Source organism: Uranotaenia lowii, chromosome 2, assembly GCF_029784155.1.
Source record: "Uranotaenia lowii strain MFRU-FL chromosome 2, ASM2978415v1, whole genome shotgun sequence".
NCBI lineage: Eukaryota > Metazoa > Arthropoda > Insecta > Diptera > Culicidae > Uranotaenia > Uranotaenia lowii.
This window is the reverse complement of record NC_073692.1, coordinates 291,196,354-291,213,413: the sequence shown is the minus strand read 5'-3', so window position 1 is coordinate 291,213,413 and position 17,060 is coordinate 291,196,354. Positions and strand designations below refer to the sequence as shown.

At 36.7% G+C, this 17,060-nt stretch overlaps 1 protein-coding gene across 3 annotated transcripts in view; it reads left to right on the top strand.

Moving 5' to 3' along the window:
- Positions 1-17,060, top strand: part of LOC129745195 (oxidative stress-induced growth inhibitor 2-like) — a 175,440-nt gene that overhangs the window by 71,451 nt on the left and 86,929 nt on the right. For 2 of the 3 annotated variants that reach the window (XM_055738118.1, XM_055738119.1), the window contains one exon: positions 797-837. The gene's annotated coding sequence lies outside the window, so the exon portion shown is untranslated. Of the gene's footprint in view, positions 1-796; positions 838-12,469; positions 13,191-17,060 lie in introns of those variants that run through there. The other variant, XM_055738120.1, reaches the window with a different exon arrangement.

The window sequence follows — 17,060 nt, the reverse complement described above, 5'->3', positions numbered from 1 at the left end:
CGCCATGTTGTCGCACAAGCATAGTGATTGTTTCCCATCCGCAAACAACAGGAAAGGTGTTTTGCTGCTTGTTTTCTCGTCCAAACAGAATCTAATAAATATTGAAGAGGCGGGAAGCCAACATCATTTGACTTGCTAAAACTGCCAATTTTATTTGCTCCAATACACAGATTGCATCCACAGCAGCTGCAGTCTTTCGATAGGATCCACTGGCAGCAGTGCTGGTGTCCCACTACAGGGGATGAGCCAGCAGAAAGGTGATATATCCTATAGGATTTCGAATTTTGCCGCAGGAAAGCTACATACAGTAGTTGGGTAGTTGGAAGCGATTGCTTGATGGATGAGTCCACTTTGCTCTGCAAAAGTGTAGACACGGGACGTTTAGTTTCGAATGGGAGCCAAAGTTCAAGCATTGTTCATAAATTGCTTGCAAAGCGTTCGAGGGCAATAAATTCTCGATGTCGAGTTGACCTACATACATTGCTGCATCCACTTTTGTGGATGTGGACAAATCTTGAACGTGCCTATACGAGGGACACTCGCTTAAGAGTAGGAAGCTTTCAAAAAAGGATTAGCTTTGCTGCTAACGCTCGTGTTGGCAAGCTAAGAACATTGATTTGAAAATAATACATTGTCGAAAATATATTATACAAACTCTAGTTATAGAGCTCAAAAGGTTAAGACTACAAATGCTTTAAAGAATGATTTTTGTACAAAATTGTACAATTTATAAACGAATGCTAATTTTTAATTTTTGAAGCAATTCACTAACTCCTACATTTTCTTCTTGTTTCAGATTCATCCCCTATTATTTCAAGACTGATACATATACTCAAGGTAATGTGATTCTTTTTGTAAAGTTTGGGCCGGAGGTGTATGATTTTCTCAACAATTTTATCGAAGACTAGTTTTGACATTTTGTAGATTGATTTTATGGCATTTTCTTGAATGTCGTTTTATATCAATAGTATAGCACAGTGGACTGGGTCGATTTGGGGTCATTTTTTAATATCTCAAAACACGGGGTCCAATCTTGGTACAAAACTCATCCATGATTTTATCGTTTAAATGAGTAAATTTCAACTTTTTTTGTTTGTATGGGAAAAATGAATATTTTGTACTGAAACATTAACATCATTTTTGTTTCTTCTGTGGAACCGAGCCAGTTGATGGGTTTTATGTCAATTTATAAATTTTTCAAAAGAAATTTACCGATGAACAACTTTGTCCCTTGCGAAGTACTGCATGACTACTTTTCATGAAATACATCGCTGGGCACTCTGCAAAAAATCCTGGATGAGTTTTGGACCAAGACAAAGCTTTTTAGACCCCAGGGTTTGAGAAATTCAAAAATAACCCCAAATCGACTCAGTCTAATAGCACAGCTATTAGCAGTGAAAGCGTACTGGGCCAATAACATATTGGAACGCAGTGCAATTGAAACAACTTGATTCAGGGAAGGTTGAAAGACGACTTATCATTATGACTATGTGTTTGATTAAGGACATTTTTCCAAATGTTTGGCATTCGTGTTCGAAAAAGAAATACATATACAAAATGTTTGAAATACATATACAAACTTTTTGAAAACGTTGGTGAACGTAAAATCTTTCGAAATGTTACCATTTTTAAGGTAACCTGAAACCTGAAATGTTAATGCATAAATTACTAATAAATTTGAGTATGTCAGCAAGCAGGTATGCAACGTTTGATTTTTATTTCCATAAGTTTAGAAGTCCTAAGTTTCGGTAGTGTTTTACAACAATTTAATAATAGCAAATTTAAAATTGTTCTTTTGGAATCTTTTGATTTTTCTTATGATGTCGTTATCAAGTCTGATTTAATATATTTCTGATTTGAATAATATTATTGATAATTTTCAAATCAATATGGTCATAGTTAAGCAACGCATCGACCTTATTTCATAAAAATAATTGACTAGTAACATTTTATACAATTTTGAAAAAAGTATTATTAAGTTTAAAAAAAAACATAAGTGTGGTGAAGTTTCACAAAAAGTTCATAATATTTCAATTACAAATTCAATTTCATTACTTTTTCTAGACATCTTTTAATTTGATTTTAAATTCATGGAGGCGATAGGGAAATCAATTGGGCAATCAGATAGTTAAATTGGAATTCTCATGTTTATCATTTAAATTGCCACTGCCGCCATGAAAAGTGTCTCGATAAATGGAATAGGAATTTTCTTAAAGGGGTATCCGGTCAAAATTTTGTCAAGGGAAAACGCGTATATATCGGTGAAATCGATTATTTAAAAAATCAAATTAAATTTCTTTTTCAAGTTTAATTAGTATAAAATTCAGGAAAAATATTCAGTTAGGCTTCCGCTTTTCCAAATCCGAATTGCCGGACCTTACGCTTAACTCCTGCCATCAGATTTTGTACAGCCACCTTGTCCACCTTCTTCGCCGCAGAAAGCTAGTTTGCCTTGAACTGCTGCTCGTCCTTAGCAGTTTTTTTGGTCTTCTTTAGGTTCCGCTTGTGAGTTGCTGATCATCTTTCCACGAGAACGGTTCACTTTCCTTTCTTTTCCCAGTTTGCTATTTACCTATTATAAAAGTTGACACGTGGTGAATTTAATTCTGCCATGGTTGGCGGCAGCCAATCCATGGTAATTGCTGACGATATTTCGGACGATGAAGCTCCCGTAAATCAGAAGCCCGTAGACGAAAATTCCGAAATACTCAACCACCGGATAAGGGTTTATCCATCTACAGCGAAAGGTCCATTCGAGGTATTCATACGGCAAGTGGAGAAGCCCATCAACATTCTTCTGATTTCGAAGGAGCTGCACACCAAATACTCGTCAATCGAGAATACGAGAAAAGTGAATTTTAGTAAACTTCGGGTTCAGTTTTCCAACAGAGAAGAAGCTAACGATGTCGTTCACAACGAGAAGCTAACAAGTATGTATCGTGTCTACATTCCAGCGAACAAAGTTGAAATCGACGGCGTTATAAAACAAGCCGATTTAGATTTCGAATCCCTGGTGCTTAACGGAAAAGGGGTATTTAAAGATTCCCGAATATCAGCAGTCCAAATTCTCGAGTGCCAGCAACTTCTAGAATCCCAACTGCAAGAAGGAAAGAAGAATTACATCGCATCGCATTCAGTTCGCGTTACATTTTCTGGCAACGTTTTACCAGATTACGTGGAAATTGAAAGAATTTTGATCCCCGTTCGATTCTATACCCCAAAACTAATGATCTGTAAATGATGTCAGCGATACGGGCATACATCATTGTTTTGTGCTAATAAACTGAAATGCAGATGCGGTGAGGAACATGAACCTTCCACTTGCACAGTAAACGTTTGTTTGTATTGCAAAGGAGTTCATGCTGGAGTGCGCGATTGTCCGGACTATAAAAAACGTGTGCAACAAGTCAAGATGAAGCTAGCCCGGAAATCGAACTCAAGCTACGCCGATATGGTTCGAAAATCAGTAACTGGAGCTGAGGACCTGAACCCATTTAGTTTACTGAGTGAATGCGTAGACAGTGACGAAGATATGCCCGATCATGAACGAAGAGAAGAAGCAACCCGTTGGAGGAAACCAAAACCACGTAAGCGATCCATATCGGTTTCTCACCAACCATCTACCAGCACAACGAAGAGAACAAAAGAAGAAACACAGTGGCCAAAATTACCTAGATCAACAACAGTCGATAGTTCATCAAGCCGCCCAAATCAAAATGAGTGCACCCGAACAACCACCCCAGTGGTAACGCCGCCCAAGACCAGAGAGAGCACAGTGACTGATTTAATCTCTTTTGCCATCCTTTTGTTCGATTTGAGCCCAGCTTGTACAAAAAAGCTCATGAACTTGAAGCCCGTCTTGAACAACCTCATTATTCTGCTGATCAAAATTTGGCCGTCTCTTGGAAGCGTGCTGGCAGTAGAATAGAACGGTTCATACATGAAATTTTGGTAATTTTACCTAATAATTTATGTAACCAATAGATTTAAGGAAAAATTCCGGCTCTGTTATGGTTCAATGACCGAATGTGCCTTATGTGTTGTTTCAATCTATATATATAAAAATGAATTTCTGTCTGTCTGTCTGTCTGTCTGTCTGTCTGTCTGTCTGTTCCCTATAGACTCGGAAATTACTGAACCGATTTGCGTGAAACTTGGCAGGTGGGGGTATTGGAGGCAGGGGAAGGTTCCTATTGTGGTTTGAGACCCCTCCCTCTCTCATGAAAGGGGGGAGGGGCCTCCCAAACAAAAGACAATTTTTTGCATAACTCGAGAACGCATCAAGCAAATGGTATCAAATTTGGCATTAGGTGGTATTGGGGAACGAGGAATATTTCTATGAATATAAGGTACCCCTCCCTCCTCTCAATGGGGTGATAGGAAGGGGGAGGGGGGTTACCTTACAATTTTTCATATAATTCGAAAACTAATCCAGGTATTGGAACCAAATTTGCCACGGGAAGGTATTTGGATACGAAAAATATTTCTATGATTATTTGAGACCCCACCCTCTTTTCAGTAGGGAGATAGGGTAGGGGGAGGGGGCCTTTTTCATAATTTTTTACATAACTCAAAAACTAATTAAGCAAATGGAACCAAATTTGGCATGGGCGGGTATTTGGATACAAAAACTATTTCTGTGATTATTTGAGACCCCTCCCTCTTTTCTGTAGGGAGATGTAAAGAGGGGAGGGGCCTCTTTTATAATTTTTTACATAACTCAGAAACTTATTAAGCAAATGGAACCAAATTTGGCATGGGTGGACGTGACATGTTCTAATGATTGTTTGAGACCCCTTCCATCTTACAGCGGGGAGAGGGAAGAGGGGAGGAGGAGTTTCATACAATTTTTACAGCATAACTCAAGAACTATAACAACAAATGGAACCAAATGTGGCATGGAACGATATTTGGGTACGAGAAATGCTTCTATGAATATTTGGTACCCCTCACTCCTTCAAAGAGGTGGATAGAAAGGAGAGGAGAGTTCTCCTTCACAATTTTTAGCATAACTGGAGAGCTGATCGAGCCAATTGAACCATATTTGACATGTGAGGGTATTTAGATACGAAAAATATTTATATTATAAATTGAAGCCCCACCTTTTTTCAGCGGAAAGATAAATTTGGCATCAAAAAGTATATGAGAACGAAAATTACTTCATGAATATTAAGCTCTCGCAGTGGGACGATAGAATTGGGAATATAGGAAGGGAAGAGGAAAGCTTACATTTAACTTTTTTTTTTACAAAATCCGAGAAAAGGACAAAAATTAACACGGAAAATCATTTTGGTATGATTCTATGATTATCTGACACACCATCCTTCTTTCTGTGAGTAGGTACATAGGAGGAGGGATGTGAGCCCAATACAATTTTGTTAGCATAAGTTTTCAATTTATGCTAACGAAGCCAACAAATGGAAACAAATATTTCTATGATTGTTTTAGACCCTTATGCTTTACAGTGTAGAGAGGGGAAGAAAGGAGGGGGCTCCATATAAAATTTGTTGTAAAGCTTAAAAACTTATCAACCAATGGAACTATATTTGATATAAGAGGATTTTTGGGAACGATTAAAAAATGGGTATGATTATTAAAGATCACGACTTCCATTCAGCAGGGGGTGAAAGAAAGGACAGGAGGGCTCTCTTATCAGTTTTTTTTGCATAAATCTACAACATATCAAGCGAAATCAACTATATTTTATAAGTTAGGTTCATTGCATACAATTAATTTGAGACCCTCCTTTTTTAGAGCGGATTAAAAGTATCAGATCTTTAACACAAATTCATTGATCAAGATTCAGAATATAATTTTCAGTTATCATTGTGTTGCCATTCGAAACTCCAGCTGCAGCTCTCATTTATAGCGATTGCTTATGAATGATGTTATAATTTGATTTAAAATTATGCCAACAAAACAATAACATTTGATTTTGAAAGGTGTAGCAACGCACACCGGGTCAGCTAGTCTATATATATAAAAATGAATTTCTGTCTGTCTGTCTGTCTGTTCCCTATAGACTCGAAAACTACTGAACCGATTTGCGTGAAACTTGGCAGGTGGGGGTATTGGAGGCCGGGTTTGAGACCCCTCCCTCTCTCAATAAGGGAGGGAGGGGCCTCCCAAACAAAAGACATTTTTTGCATAACTCGAGCACCCATCAAGCAAATGGTATCAAAATTGGCATGGGGTGGTATTTGAGTACAAAGAATATTCCTATGAATATTAGGTACCCCTCCCTCCTCTCAGTGGAGTAATAGGAAGGGGGGAGGGGGGCTACCTTACAATTTTTCATATAACTTGAAAACTAATAAAGATATTGGAACCAAATTTAACACGGGAAGGTATTGGGATACGAAAAATATTTCAATGATTATTTGAGACCCCTCCCCCTTTTTTGTAGAAAGGGGGAGGGGGCCTCTTTCATATTTTTTTACATAACTCAAAAACTAATAAAGCAAATGGAACCAAATTTGGCATGGGAGGGTATTTGGATATGAAAAATATTTCTGTGATTATTTGAGACCCATCACTCTTTCCAGTAGAGAGAAATAAACAAGGGAAGGGCCTTTTTTATAATTTTTTACACAACTCAAAAACTAATTAAGCAAATGGAATCAAATTTGGCATGGGCGGGTATTTGGGAACGTGACATGTTCTAATGATTGTTTGAGAACCTTTCTTTCTTCCAGTGGGGAGAAAGGAAAGAGGGAGGGGAGTTTCATACAATTTTTACATCATAACTAAAAAACTACAACAGCAAATGGAACCAAATTTGGCATGGAACCATATTTGGGTATGAGATGTGCTTCTATGAATATTTGGTATCCCTCACTCCTTCAAAGAGGTGGATGAAAAGGGGGAGGAAAGGTCTCCCTTACAATTTTCAGTATAACTGGAGAGTTGATCGAGCAAATTGAACCATATTTGGCATATGAGGGTATTTGGATTCGAGAAATGTTTCTGTCATAAATTGAAGCCCCACTTTTTTTTCAGCGGAAAGATATTAAAAGGGAAGGGGGGGCTTCCATGTAATTTTTTCTGCATAACTCGAGAATTTATCGAGCAAGTGAAACCAAATTTGGCATCAAAAAGTTTTTGAGTACGAAAAATACTTTTTCTATGTGAAACAATGCCTTTCTTGCAGTAGGATGATAGAATTGGGAATATAGGAAGGGAAGAGGAGGCTTACATTTAACTCTTTTTTTACAAAATCCGAGAAATGGACAAAACTTAACATGAAAAATCATTTTGGTATAATTCTATGATTACCTGACACACCATCGTCCTTTCAGTGAGTAGGTACATAGGAAACAAATGGAAACAAATATGGCATGGAAAGGTTCTTGGTAACGAGATATCTTTCTACGATTGTTATAGATCCTTACGCTTTACAGTGTAGAAAGGGGAAGAAAGGAGGAGGGTCCATATAAATTTTTGTTGTAAAGCTTAAAAACTTATCAACCAATAGAACTATATTTGATATAAGAGGATTTTTGGGAACGAACAAATTAGGTATGATAATTAAAAATCACGATCTGCATTCAGCAGGGGGTGAAGGTAAGGACAGGGGAGGGCTCTCTTATCCGTTTTGAAGCATAAATCCAGAACATATCAAGATAAAACAACCATATTTTATAAGTTAGATGGTTTGCGATTAATTTGAGACCGTCTAGACAGCTTCAAATTATCAGATCTTTAACACAAATTTATAGAGCGAGATTTTGAATATTAGTTTAAGTTATCTTTGTGTTGAAATTCGAAACTCCAGCTGCAGCTCTCATTTTATAGCGATTGCTTATAAATAATGTTATAATTTGATTTGAAGTAATGCCAATAAAACAATAAAAAATTGAATAATGTCCGAAAATATCATTTGATTTTGAAAGGTGTAGCAAAGCACACCGGGTCAGCTAGTCTATCTATATATATAAAAATGAATTTCTGTCTGTCTGTCTGTCTGTCTGTCTGTTCCCTATAGACTCGGAAACTACTGAACCGATTTGCGTGAAACTTGGCAGGTGGGGGTATTGGAGGCGGGGGAAGGTTCCTATTATGATTTGAGACCCCTCCCTCTCTCATGAAGGGAGGGAGGGGCTTCCCAAACAAAAGACAATTTTTTGCATAAGTCGAGAACCCATCAAGCAAATGGTATCAAATTTGGCATGGGGTGGTATTTGGGAACAAGGAATATTTCTATGAATATTTGGTACCCCTCCCTCTTCTCAGTGGGATGATAGGAAGGGGGGAGGGGGGCTACCTTACAATTTTTCATATAACTCGAAAACTAATCAAGCTTATGGAACAAAATTTGGCATAGGAGGGTAGTAGAATACGAAAAATGGTTCTAGGATTATTTCAAACCCCTCCCTCCTTCCATTGGAGATACAGGAAGAAGGGGGGGGGGGGGTTTAACCACTTTTTTATTGCATAGCTTGAAAACTATTCGAGCAAATGAAACCAAATTTGGCTAGGAAGGGTATATGGGTACGATAAACAGTTCTATGAATATTTGGTACCCCTCCCTCCTTCCAGTGAGGATATAGAAAGTGGGGAGGGTGCTCCTTTACAATTTTTAGCATAACTGGATAAATAATCAAGCAAATGGCACCCAAATTGACGTGGGAAGGTATTTGATTACGATAAATGTTTCTATGATATTATGAGAACCTTTCGTCTTTCAAGTCGGAAAATCTCAAAGGGGGAGGGCCCTCCCATATAATTTTTACATCCCTCGGGAACTTACTAAGCATATGGAACGAAATTTGGGTTGAGCACAGGGAAGGTTTCTGTGAATATTTGGTACTACTGCCTCCTTCCAGTGGGGTGATATAAAGGAGAGTGGGAGGGGGGGTCTCCTTTACAATTATTCGCATTACTCGAGAACTAATCAAGCAAATGGAAACAACTTTGGCATGGGAAAGCTTTGGCATGGATACGTAAAATGGTTATTAGCTTATGTGAGACTTCTTTCTCCTTCAATTGAGAATGCAGTTAGGGAAGACGGAAGCTCATATATGTATGATTGTTTTGCATAAACCAAAAACTTATCTAACAAATGGAGCAATTATTCAATTTAGTAACTGGCGAAGAATTTGGCATAGGAGTGTATTTGAATACACGGAATGTTCAATCTTGATCCTGTTCTTCCAGGTAGGGGATAGGTAGGAAGAGCGGCTCCGATACAAATTTTATAGCATAACTCAACAACTAATAAATCAATCGAAACCAAATTTGGCATGAGAGGGTATTCGAGCTCAAGATATGTTTTTTTCCGGTAGTTTAGCATCACTACAACAAATCAGTGGAACTATATAGAGGGAAAAGAGGGCATTGATAAAAATTGGTTAATATTTCGAAAACTTATCGAGAAAATAGAATTAAATTATCATGGGAGCAAATTTGTGTACAAGCAATGTTTCTTCGATGGTTTGAAAACCCCTCCTCTTGCCAGAGGGGAGATATACAGTAGGGAGAGGGACACCAATTTTTTGAATAACTCGAGAACTTATCGAGAATGGTGCCATATATGACGTGGGATCGTATTTGTATACAAGAAGTGTTTTTCTGATGTTATGAGACCCACCTTCTTTCAATTAGGGATATAGGAATGGGGGTAATTTGTATGATAATTCCCATATCCCATGATGTTATTTTGTTACTGAAAATGCTCACATGATAGTTTGACATTATAGTTTCATTTTTATATAAAAAAATATTTTGGCATAAGTTATAAATTTTTTAAGCAAAGAAATTCAGAGTCATAAAAAGGATTAAAACACGGATTTAAAAAAAATAATTAAGATTTCAAAATAAAAAAAAATGCAAATTCATTTTGAAAAAAAAATTTAATAATATTGAAATTGAACTTAAAATTTTGTGCAAATAAATAACAAGTTAAATAACTAGGTACCACAAGTTTCAAAAATTTTTGAAGGTGTAGCAAAGCACACCGGGTCAGCTAGTAAATAAATACAAAAAAAGATTCCGCTTGACAATAGCCCAGTATTTCTCAATTGGACGGAGCTCTGGGAGGGTTCTTGTCCTTGGGAACCACCTGCACGTTGTTGGCGGCGTACCACTCCATGGCCTTTTTACCGTAATGGCAAGATGCCAAATCCGGCCAAAACAGTACGGAACAACCGTGTTTCTCCAGGAAAGGCAGCAGACGTTTATTCAAACACTCTTTCATGTAAATTTCTTGGTTGACTATCCCGGAAGCTATGAAAATGTTGCTTTTCAAGCCACAGGTACAGATGGCCTGCCAAACCAGATATTACTTTGCGAACTTTGACAGTTTCATGTGCTTGAAAATATCTGCTACCTTTCCCCTTCCTTTTGCCGTATAAAACTCCTGTCCCGGAAGCTGGTTGTAGTCGGCTTTGACGTAAGGCTATGATCATTTAGTATCCGGGCACTTTATTTCGGTGATAGCGACGTTAATAGAGCTCGGAAATTTAGTAGCATTGTGTTCGTTATGAAAAGGACTATCTTGCCTATTTTTGATAGATTTTTAAGTTAACGTGTGTTTGAGATATTTACGATGCAAAAAGACATGGTAAAAATAATTTTGCACAAATTTGCTCCTTTTAAGCATTTTGCACCTCGAAAATGCTTCATTGTTGACTTGAAAGCTCATGAACTGTTGGTTTTTTTCTGATTTTTTTTCGAACCAAATGGTTAAGAAGTATAAGGAGCCACTCTAAGATCCACACGAAGTTCAAACCAACCATCGGAGTGCAACCCTTGATCTTAAATATGGTAAAAAGTCGATGGTTATTGGGAATAACTGAATGCAGACTCCTTAAATAATGCAAAAAATCCATTTCCGGCAGGCAAAAAGTGTGATAACGTGCCGCTATTAAGCCTACCCCCATTCTGAGACACCAAGTAAATAACTAAAAATGATCAGTTCCAAAGATCTGTGCATCCGGTTTTTAAGCAAAATGACAGATGTGTTCTGATGGACAACAAAATTTATGTTAAAACCGGATTTAAGAGATCAAATCCTTAGAGATGCCTACTCATGAAAAGATTCCAACCAGATTCCAATTGCTTTTTCCAGGTGAGTTTGTGTAAAAAAATTAAATCAATACATGACTGAAAAAAGTGTGCAAAGATAAAGATTATCACCTTCATTTCCTCCGTAGAAAGTTTTTCGATCAAGTGAATAGTTTTTAAAATACACACGTTTGTAACTGCCCGGATACTAAATGATCATAGCCTTAGGTTTCGTCGTCCATTACGTCGTCATCGCGATTTGGAGTCACTAACTTCTTGTAAGTCGATAGTCCGGCTCGTTTTTTTGGTCGATGCACGGTTGTAGACGATATACCCAGCTTATTTGCGGCATCTCGGAGAGAGAGGTTAGGGTTTCGCTTGAAACTACCGGCAACTCTCTTTGTCGTCTCAGCGGCTTCCAGTTTTCGATTTCCTCCCGATCCAGACTTCCTGGCTGTCGACAAACGTTCCCCACACACTTTAATTACATTTGTAACGGTTGATTTGGCAACTTTTAGCGATTTTGCCAGGTTTGCGTGCGAGTAGCTCGGATTTTCGCGATGCGCGAGCAAAATTTTGATACGCTGCTCTTCTTCCTTGGACGGCATTTTGACAACTGAAGAGTGAATTCCAAAATCAAAATAGAAGCAAAATTCTACACACACACACCTTTAAAATGAGGGGTGTTCGAGATTTTTGAATGCAAAATTGAAAGAAATACATCAAGTTAATATTGACCAAATTTTGACCGTATCACCCTTTAGAATTATAATAATAAATAAAATTTTCCAACAAACGGCAGTGCTAGTGTGTGTTGATAATAATTTAAATAAAGTTTTGTCGTGAGAAATAGAATAAATATTTAAGCATTCCTTTAGCTATTTTCCACCTTGGAAACAATTGTTTTCGGATTGCTTCAATTTGACACCTTGACAATTAGATAAAATATTAACATCCAATTAAAATGATGAAGTCGCCCTTTGGCTACGTTCATATTTTAATCAAATCGGTTGAATAACATCTCCCAGTTGTCACAGCTTGCAGAAGTATAACTTAACGTCAACATCGGTCCAAGAAAAGGTGGAAATCTACATTGGTACGTAGGTGGTGGGGTGGAAAAACCGACATACATGAGAGACAAATCGAAACAGTGCAAGACGCGGCAGCCATAGTGCTGCGGAAAGTGAGCAGCATTTCGATTGACTATTGTACAGGCAGGCGTGAGTTGGTGCCAAATTCACAGCCGTAGTCACACTGACTGTTTATTATTGCCACCCAAACCATACAACGACGATCTACCGCGCGTCCTGCCATCATCAGCCCCTCAGACTCAGACTCAACAGACTCAAACTCAGACCAACTAACAACATACATGATGTCGGTTTAGTCTCGGGGCCGGCCGATTCAATGATTCGAATCAGCTAGGATGAGTAGGTATTTGCTGCCAGGAGCTTAGTTTTAGTTGGACACCAAATGCCAAACGGTTCTGACGCGAAAATTCCGAAGCGAGATTTGATTTCGTAATATTCGACCAGTTAAGTGGCAAATACTTCTGCCGCATCAGCCTGAAGTGTGTGCAAAAGCGTGTGTCTCTAGGGTTCGACATTTTCCCTCGACCCGTCTGTCAGGCGACCGTATCGCGTGTGGAAAACTCAATTGGACAAGTATCCTCGGGATTGAGTTTATCTTTGCTGCTGTGTTTTCCTTGTGCTTCTCTCTTGCTAATAACGACGTGCAGCCGAAAATGGTCGGCTAATGTAACAGCTCTGTTGTTGTTGGTTTAAGTTTCGTGTATGCAGAAGTGTTATTTAGCTTTAACGATTTCACGGTTGAGTGAAGTGTGATGATATTGTTCTAAAGGGAACTAACAAGCCGATTATCGGCCGTTTTACGAGGCAAATATCCGGAAAATATTGAACCGTTCGGGAGTAAGTGGAAATAATTAATAGCATTTGGCAGCAAACGAGTGAAATTCTGTTTGGATGAAGCCGTGAATGTGAGAAAAATTGCACTGCACACGTGTGGACGTTGATTGTGTATTCCACATATTGCGAATGGAGGAAGTATGTTGACAATTTGTGCGAAAATTGAATAAACCGTAAAGCTGTTTCGGTATAACGTATGATTGCAGTAGAATAACTAAGCTGCAATTTCTTGATTTGTTGGAGTTGATATTGTACAATCAGGTATGGTAAAATTTCGGTTTAAATTTTTAAACCGTTGATAGTCTTTTTAAGTGGCTTTTATTCATATAGTTTATATCAGTTTTGTTCAAATTCATTGTCATTGCAACCATCGTTATGTTGCATACCCACATAATTTTTTCCATAAATTTATAACGAATCATAAATTTCATTTTTTTTTAATTGAAAATAACTTTATCTATTTTATTTTATGATATCAGCTAATGGAAATGCGCTTGTACAACTCAATATATTTTCGTAAACAAAAAAATCTCAAATTCATTCATGTTTCGAAAATTTAAATCACACAAAACCAACGGATAAAAGAGAAACATTTTTTCACGTGTAAGGCCCTCAGAGCCAAAGGGATATAAGTGCAAAATTGATCGATTTTGAGTTATTAATGCCAAACAATTCTTCATTATTCAAATTATATTTGATGGTTTTTTTCAAATTTTTGAAATTATATTTATATACTTTTACGTTCGAAAAAAAAAAAACAAATTTTCGTCAGACACAGCAACAATTGATATCCCGCTGAATACAACAGCGTATATGAGAGACAAAATTTTAAGTTTTAAAAAATTTATAACGAAAAAATGTTTTGAAAGCTGTTTTGACTCTCCATATGGTCGGATTTTTTTAATCGAACATGATATAGTTCATGTTTTTTGGTTGAATTTGGTGATTTTTTTTCTAATCATTGTGATAAACAACAGCTGTATGATTCTACAATATGCTTTCATGTTAGTGCAAATCAAAATCAGAAGAAAGGTAGAAAAAGAGTTTTGAAATTTTTAGATCAAACTCACTCTGAAAATTCTGCACAAAATTTGATGAAAGATGGCTCATTGTTACTTAAAATTTTATGACATTAATTCAGTTCAGTTCAAGCCCTGTTTTTGCTCAACTCTTTGTAGTCCAATCAAAATGTGGGTAATTGTTTTATCAACAGCTTGTTAGAAGACACCATTGCTCCACAGAGAAACAGGAATTTGAGAAGATATGTACTGAGGTCAAAAATAATCATTTAAAGCGAGAATTCACATCACAAAAGCAATCGATCACAACAAATACCCTAAACTTGTTATCGACCAAATCATAATCAGGTTGAACTTATATTTTTTGCACTTATCGATGTACCTTTTTGCAGTGTTCGGCATCGCTAATTGAAAAATTAGCGGCGCTAATTAAATCGCTAACTAATTCAAATTTAGCGATCGCTAAATGAGCGGAAAAAGTTATCGCTTCAAGCTTAAAGCGCTAATCGCTAATCGCTAACTGTTGATAAGCAATAACGTAAACAGGATGACAACAGCATGGATTATTGTTGCATCTCAATTCGTTTGCTCAAATACTCTACAAACATAGTGCAGATTGTTTATTGTGCCCAGTCTGTTGAAAAATCTTTAACCAGGTTTCACTTTTTTTTATCAAACTTTCTAAATAGTAACGCAAAATTCTCATGGTAGGAACATTGCCAAACGCGTATCTAGAAAACTAAATGAAAAAAATGCAATTTCATTCTATGATGATACCATCTTATTATTACTATTACTCTTAAATACTTGTAAAAACTGCTTTGTGAAAAGTAAATATCTCATCCACTTAAAACAAGTTGTAAAAAGCGGTTTTTCCAGCATTTATTATTCGATACTTGCCGTGTGAGATAGTAATGTGAGTTCTTAAAAAAACTTAGAAACTTGGAAAAGCTTTTGAATAATCCAAAATCCATTTACTTAAAAAGCACATTTTAACAAATCACCGCATGTGGATGACCATGCTAAAGTCATGTAAAATATTGATCAAGTAGGCCGTTTACTGTACTTTTGCAAGCAAAAAACAGTTTCTAAAAATTGACCTTCTAGCTTTGAATTATATAAATGATGTTTAAAATAGTTTAATACTGTTTTACAATATTTATTGAATTGTTTGTCTGAGAATGTTGAGAGAAGAAGTACTTAAAGAGAAAAAAAGTGAATCTGTATGAGGCACGTCTGCCCTGAGACCATTCGAAGTGACCATTTTCACTTGGATTATTACACGCATATTGGTGTAAAAATGATGCCCGATGTCTCCTTTACTTGTAAAATAACAAAAAGTCTACTTTTATCAGTAATAATTTGTGAATTTGAAACAAGTAAATGGAAGTTAGCGTTCTGCATTTAGCGGAACCAAAAAATAGCGGAACTTTTTAATTCGCTAGCTCAATCAAAATTTAGCGGCAAAATTAAACCGCTAACAAAAAGTTATCGGACTAACTAGCGATTAGCGGATTAGCGTTTTTGTGCCGAACACTGCCTTTTTGGGTCCTTTCGTGGACGCTTTTTGTATGTTATAACGTTTAAACAGTTTTGTTGAATTGCTAAGGTAATTTAAGAGTTCAAATCTTAATAATGAACTAAAATCTATACCTTGAAAATTCTTACAAGGCCATTATTTGGATATAATATTTTCTAATTTTTTTTCACTTGTGAAAAACGAAGAATGGTGAACATTCAAGTACACAACTAATAAATTTAAGATGTTATTAGAATCATTTAAGATTTTTTTTTTATTTAAAGTCTTCGGATTTAGGATCCTGTCTTCAGTTTGAAACGCTTTCATTTCGTCAGAAATGAGTTCGTTATACCGTATTTTTTTTTCACCTGGAGGCAAACTAGAGGCAACCTAGGTTCGCTCTAACTGCTGTCATCGTGCTCATTTATTGCTCGAGAGGCAACCTAGGTTCGCTCGAAAAAGGGACGGAGTCGCCCTGAGAAAAAAGTCAGTTTTGCGAGAAGTTCACCAATACTCTCAACGTTGTTGTCAAAACATTAAACAGCTGTTTTTGGCTGAAAACAAAACAGTTGAAATAATGAACGGGCAAATGATTATTGCCGCGATTTTGAACCTCCCAGCCAAGCAAAATCGTACTATCTGCATTCCAGTGCAATCCGGACACGAAAAACGGCAATCCGGATGTGAAGAACCGAATGAAGAAATCCAGAAGGGAGAACAAAATGACAGCTGCATGTAAACATTGCGCTCGTTCTCACGCACACCTACGTATGGAATAACTCGAAACCCGAAACTTGCTTTTTTATTCTGACGGTTCCAGAGCCAAATCCGGAATAAAAAAAAAATACGCCATTAGAATAGTTCGTTAGAATTGAGTTTAACGTATGATTTCAAACTTAAATCCAATTTGAAATTCAAACTGTATTAATGGTGTAATTTCCTATCCGTGATCAATAATATTTCATACAAAATTCAAAGCATGAAAAAACTGACCATTATTAGGTTTCAAGATTTTCTTTCATAATTCAGATTCAAATTTGAAACCTTTATTTTGATTTAAAATTTAAATACAAACATCGATTCCGTTTCAAATTTTGGATCCATAAGGCTGGAACAAATTCTTTTGTCACTCGGAGCTAGATCATCACAAGGGGGGGATAATTAAAAGTAATGCAAAAAACTAATAAAGTGGAATAAACAGCATGAATGCTTGTATGCAATAAAATTGCACACTATATCATTGCAAAAAAAACCCATAAATCAATTTTTTAACCGAAAAATTCAACAAAATCAACCATACAAAAGGTGATAAATTTCCCATCATCGGCTTTTAATTTTCGAAGGGGAGGGGGACAGAATAAGAAATTGATATTTGTTCCGGCCTAATTCACAATTCAAAATGAAAAAAAAAATGTTCGTAGTTGGGATTCACAGTTCGAGATGTAAGCATTTTGTTTCGGATCCTGGTTCATAATTCTGAGTGAAATTTAGATATTGTCTACGAAATACTGATAAAGATCATAAATAAGTAAAATAAGTAAAATATGAGTAAACTAAACAAAAAATAACCGTTAATCTATGTTCAGACTCCCA